This window comes from Myotis davidii, unplaced genomic scaffold (genome assembly GCF_000327345.1).
Source record: "Myotis davidii unplaced genomic scaffold, ASM32734v1 scaffold644, whole genome shotgun sequence".
Classification (NCBI taxonomy): domain Eukaryota; kingdom Metazoa; phylum Chordata; class Mammalia; order Chiroptera; family Vespertilionidae; genus Myotis; species Myotis davidii.
This window is the reverse complement of record NW_006294921.1, coordinates 168,640-175,454: the sequence shown is the minus strand read 5'-3', so window position 1 is coordinate 175,454 and position 6,815 is coordinate 168,640.

Sequence of the window (6,815 nt, the reverse complement as noted above, 5' to 3'; positions counted from 1 at the left end):
AGAAAAACTACCATGTTCATGAGATAGGTTAGACCAATTATCCTATATAATAAAAGGCTAATATGCAAATAGACCAAACAGCAGAACAACCAGAACAACTGAACAGCCGGTTGCTATGACATGTGCTAACCACCAGGGGGCATGTGTGGAACACAGCAAGTGTTGGCCACAGCAAGATGGTGGAGCAGGTGAGCAGGGGCGCCAGACCAAGGGGGGGCACTGATCGCTGTCATGGACCGAGCCTCTGGTGGTTACTGAAAATTCTTTGCTCCCGCACACTGCGGTCCCACCCAGCACTTGCACCTGCAGCCAGCGCTGGAGCCACTGCCCACACCCGCTGTCAGTGCCCAGGGTCCTGTTCACTCGGCACCATCAGCGGTTGTGAGTGGCCGCTGCCGGCCCTGATCATCCCTGATGGCTTCTCCACCTTCCCCTGCTCCTGAGGGGCAATCAGGGCAGCAGCCACCACTCACGCCATCTGATGGCACCAGCCCTAATTGCTCTGTACTGTCAGCAGGTGCAAGTATGGCCAGCACCGTCAGAGCATGGGAGTGGCGGGCGCAGGAGCAGGCTGCTGGCCGGCAGGGGACTTGTTGCCGGCACCGGCCCCGCTCGCACCCACTGCCAGTGCCGGAGCTGCCACTTGCACCCACTGCTGGTGCCCAGCACCGGCCCTTATCTCTTGGTGCCATTAATGGGTGCAAGTGGCGGCTTCTGGCCCAGAATGCCCCTGAGTGCTTTTCCACCTCCCCCTGCTCCTGAGGGGCGATCCGGGCAGCAGCCACCACTCGCACCATCTGACAGAGCCAGCCCCAATCACACACACTGCTGGCACTGGCCCCAATCACTCCACACCGTCAGTGGGTGTGAGTGGGGCGGGTGCCATCAGCATGTGGGAGCAGCAGCAGCAGGAGTGGGGCTGCGGGCAGACAAGGGACTGGGGGCTATAGTGGGAGGGGCCAGGCATGGGCACAGAGGATGGGCCGAGACCCGCCCCTGTGCCTACAGCAGCTTAGAGGCCCACAGTTCCTTTCAAGGTGCACGAATTCATGCATTGGGCCCCTAGTATTATAATAACTATGTATGGTGCCAGGTGGGTACTAGACTTATTAAAGTAATCACTTTGTTAGTTATATGAATATCTAATCACTATGTTGTACACCTAAAATAAATGTAATATTGTATACCAAGTATAATTTAAAAATAAATTTTAAAAATTAAAAATAAACAAATACTTCTGATTACCCAGAAGTATGAGCAATTAAGTTTTGCCAAAACAAGACATAGCAACTTTTAACTGCATCATTTTTAACTTTTGCTTTTAGTTTATAAAATATTGAGAAAAATGTAAAAAATATCTCCAGTTCATTTTGCAAAAGAAAGTTTTTATTAATTTGACTTAGTTTGTGGATATGTTGACATTTGTTCTTGGTAGGCTTGAATTCTCTTTAATTTTTTTAAAATATATTTTTGTTGATTTCAGAGAGGAAGGTAGAGGGAGAGAAAGACAGAAGAATCAATAATGAGAGAAAATCATTGATTGCCTGCCTCCTGTACACCCCTTACTGGGGATTGAGCCTGCAACCCTGGTATGTGCCATAACTAGGAATCAAACCATGACCTCCTGGTTCATAGGTCAATACTCAACCACTGAGCCATGCCAGTTGGGCTCTCTTTAATTTAGCTATGCTGGCAATCTTAACTGAATAGTGAGTGACCACTTGTTTTCTCACTTTTTTGTACACAGGCAAACTATCAAGCCTTCCAAATGCCATTGTCCAGAATACGTATATTTTGGTTTTGGTAGGTTTTGAAAAACATTCAGAATGATGGCATATTGTAAAATTCTCTTGGGTTTTTTTTTGTGTTTTTTTTTAAATTTATTTTTAGAGACAGAGATAAGGAGATGGGGAGAGAGAGAAACATTGACATAAGAGGAAAACATCGATTGAGTCTGCAACCCGGGCATGTGTCCTGATCAAAAATCCAACCGGCAACCCTTCAGTTCACAGGATGATGCCCAACCAATTTTCTGCTCTTTTAAAAGAAGTAAAAGCAATTTTTTGTTCTTTTAAAGGAAGTAAAAATTAGACAAAGGTACAATTTGTTGTCTGTTATTGAGATTGGTTCATTTTTTTCTACTTGAGAGCATTTCTACCATTTTGCTTCTTTTCATATAAACTATTAAAATAATATCATCTGGAAATTTCACCATAATAAAACTGCAGTGCTGAGTGCATGAAATTATATGACTTGGCAAATAAAACCCTAAATAATTTATGCTCAAATACAAAAAAATAAATTAATGCATCCCTGTGTTCTAACACAATGTTCCACCCCATTTTCAGAAACGTTAGAAAACTATGATTCTATGGAAAAAATAAAAGTTTTCCCTTATCTTTTCTTTTTTTTTTAATGTATTTATTGATTTCAGAGAAGAAGGGAGACGGAGAGAGAGATAGAAACATCAATGATGAGAGAGAATCATTGATTGGCTGCCTCCTGCACACCCCCTACTGGGAAAGGAGCCCACAACCCAGACACGTGCCCTTGGCCGGAGTCACACCTAGGACCCTTCAGTCCGTAGGCTGATGCTCTATCCACTGAGACAAGCCAGATAGGGCATTTGTCCTTTTTCTTAATACCCAGATATTTTTATTGTTCTTACTATATCATGTTTCTCAGAGAAATTTATGGAAACTAAACATGATTCTACAGACTCTATTGATTATGTACTGATACACCTTTATTTGATTAGAAAATTCAAAAAAATGATTGGTCTTTCCTGCCTCAGGAACTTGGCACTTACTATCCTCTCTGCCTGGAACATTTCCCCCTTTACCTCTGTGTAGATCTTGGCTTCAATGTCATCAATAGACAGTTCTGCTATGATTACAGTATAAAATTCCTTATCCATCCCCTCAGTCTCTCTGTCCATGCTTTTTTATCTTCTTTGCAGGTAATCCCACTTGATGTATATCTACCTTTTTATTAATTCATTTTTTTTCTGTCTACTAGAATGTTAATTCCAGGAAATAAGAAAATTATTTTTTCACTGTTGAATCACCAGTGTTTAAAACACAACCTGGTCAATAATAGAACACATGTTTGTTTAAAAAATGAGTGGCTAAATGAATGAGTGTAAGAGGTCGTAATTGTACATACAATGTTTAATAAGGACCTCTCAGAGAATAAATTATTGATTCAATTTTATTTATTAACTCTACTGCCTGGCTTATTTCCCTCCCTACATCAAATATACATATAGACATAAATTACTTCAATTTTTCTAACCCACCAGATATTTATAACCTCAATGTTCATACCAGTTTCTCCATATGGAATATTTTCCTACCATTCTTAATCCAAATTCAAAGATGGCATTCTAGTCATCTTTCAAAGATCATATTAAAAGAAATTTCCTTCACAAAGCCTTCTATTTTCCAATCATAATTAATTTCTTGTTCTCCATCTCTACTGTTATAGTTTAGATACTAGAGTTTAAACTCTTACTAGTAAAAAAGTTAATTTATCTCTCAATGCTCTGAGATATACAGCATAGTGCATTGTGTACTTAGATATTTAAAACATTTTGTGATTAAAAAATGAATTAATATTTTTAGTAAGTGTTCATAATAATTTTGAGGCTTAGAGAGGTTAATGCTAAAATCAGCTAAAATTCCAATGACTTAATTAGAACTTCCTTTTAAAAACATGAAGCCAATTTACATTGACTTCTATAGAATAAGAACTAGCCTGGCCGGTGTGACTCAGTGGTTGAGCATTGACCTATGAACCTGGAGGTCATGGTTTGATTCCCAGTCAGTGCACATGCCCAGGTTGCAGGCTTGATCCCCAGGTGGCTCAGTGCAGGAGGCAGCTGATCAAAGATTCTCTCTCATCATTGATGTTTCTATCTCTCTCTTCCTCTCCCTTCCTCTCTGAAATCAATAAAACTATTTCAAAAAATGAAATAAAAAATAAGAAATAAACCTGCAAAATCGTATCATCCTCTCCCAAACTTGTATTTATACATGAACTTGGAGGAAGCATATTTATAGACTGAATGGTGGTGCCTACTTAAAACAAGAAAAAACATATAATCTGCAGAAATTGACAGCCTGATGTTTCCGTCTCTATAATAATTCATGTGCGTTAAAAAATGTTGAAGCTAGTATGTGTAGCCCTTAGCCTGTCAGCGCATTTGTTCAATAATATGGACACTCAATGTCTAGGCCACTGAGTGCATTTTGAGTCTCTTTCTTTTATATCTATGTATACGTCTACCCTGGTGATAATGAGAAAGAAGCTGAAATGGCTTCCTTTTCATCCAAGCCTGCTCAGTTTCTAAAGATGTTTCCTGATGGGTGGGCAGCCAATAAGTCTCAGCACTGCCAACATCCTGACACAGCATCTGATCCTGCTCTCTGTGGCCATTTCTTAACATTAGTGGGAAGCAGCCCATATTGACACTGAAATCTATTTAAAAGTGAGGTTCCTGACGAGTAAACTTCAAGAAGGCAGAGCCTTTAAAGAGGCTCATCGGCCCATCACGCTGACAGTAGGCACTATTGACTTTTCCCGCTGAATGATCCTAGGCCCAGGGCTCTGCAAAGGCACGAGAAGCCTGGGGAAGAAAGCAGTTGCATTTCCTTAGAAACTACCTGCTGTCAGTCAGTTGGGCATCATTTGGGGCAGCAGGTGCTCCACGAGATTAAAAAAAAAAAAAGGATGTTTAGAGAATTGTTTTCTTTTTCTTCCTGTCTTTTGACAACTCATTGATGGTAGGACCTAGTTGTGATGAAAGTTCAGTTTACCTTGAAAAGATAGCTTTTTCTCCAGGCTATTACCCAGAGCATTGGCCTGTGACAGATTAGGGAAAGGGAAAACAAAAATGTGACTTTCCCTAGCTTGGCTCCTATTTATTTATTTATTTATTTATTTATTTATTTATTTATTTGGCAAGTGCAAGTTGTAGTTGGATAGAGAAAAACCATTCTTGCATATTCAAATAAAACTTCTCCAAAGAAATTACTATTGAAGTGTTTTATTTTTGCTGTGTCTTTAAAATCTGTCCCTTTGACATCTCTGAGCTACAGGAAGATTATACTTTGCATGATGTTACAGTGCTGTATTGCCTGAGGCGATGAACTGGTTGTAAAGCCCGTAGATTAAATGGGTGTAACTCTAATCTATGCTATGGGTTGTAATTTATAGACAGGAAAAAGTGATAATGTGCAGCATCACAATTTCACAACTATAATTCCTGTTCTGTGGTATAGTACAAGGCTGCTTTGTTTCTGGATTAAGTAATAAAAATGGGCGCCTGTCTGCAGAGAGGTCACAAAAATTTCATGGAAGATGCTAAAGGTGATAGAATGTCAATTGCTACTATTGCAGAAAACAGTGGCAAACCATGGATGCATTTGGTAAATGAATGTGGGTATTATATATTAAAAATAAAACAGATGATGTGAACATTTGTTTTAAGCAGTGAATTAATTTTAAGTCAAAGCTGTCACTATCACAATGAAAAAAAAGAGACTTTAAAATAATCTTGTTATAAGTTCAGTAACAGGGAAAAGGAGGTAAGAAGCCATATGTAACAAGCAACATCCAGAAAAATTGTATTCAAAGCCAAATTATATAAGTAAATATATAATTAGAATTTTAAAAAATTTCAACAAATTGCTAACTTTAAAATGTTTTTAAATATTAATAACACAAAATCAAACATTGCACAATATCCTGAGTGATTAATTTCTTAATACTTTTATTCTACATTTTGGGACTGTGTACTTTTTAATTTTTTAAATATGTTTTTATCTGTTTTTTTATTTTTTAAATATATTTTTATTGATTTGAAAGAGAAAGGAATGTAAGAGAGAAAGACCTATGCCTCCTGACCAGAGATCAAACCCAAAACCTGGTTCTGTGCCCTGACCAGGAACTGAACCAGCCACCTTTGGGTGCATGGGACAACTCTCAACTAACTGAGCCACACCAGCCATGACCAGGGTGGGAGTGCATAGTTTTTAGTTATCTCTTCTTAAGATAATAATTTTGATAATGTCTTATTCTATAGAAAGAATAGAAAAATAGTTGGTTCTTTCCTCCAGTGGAGTTGAACAAAATTGGTTCTTTAGAACTGATAATTTAGAGAAGATTCAATCATCTTTCCAGCTCATTGGTAATGACCTGTCCAGACTGAATCTGGCCTGGTGGGATGTAAAACACAAAACTTCCCACACAGGAACTTAATTAGTACCCTAATTAAGTTAATAACAATGTACCTACCAATATAGTTTAAGTTTAAAAATTTGGTTGTCAAAAGAAATTTTAATTGTTGTACTGTTGATATTTGGCTCTGCTGATATTTGGTTTGCCGACCGCTGACCTAGTAGAACAATTACGTATGCTTATCTGTTTATTATATAACTAGAGGCCCAGTGCACGAATTCTTGCACCAGTGGGGTCCCTCCGCTTGGCCTGCGGGATCGGACCAAAACTGGCTCTCTGACATCCCCCAAGGGGTCCCAGATTGTGAGAGGGCTCAGGCCAGGCTGAGGGACCCCACTGGTGCACAATCAGGGCCAAGAAGGGATGTGGAAAGTTGGCCAGCCGGGGAGGGACCGTGGGAGGGCTCCAGGGCGTGTCCAGCCCTTCTAACTGAGTCCTGATCAGGTGGACCCCAGCAGCAAGCTAACCTCTCCGTCAGAACGTCTGCCTCCTGGTGGTCAGTGCACATCATAGCGAGCGGTTGAGTAGCCTTAGCATATCATTAGCATATGACACTTTGATTGGTTGAAAGGTCG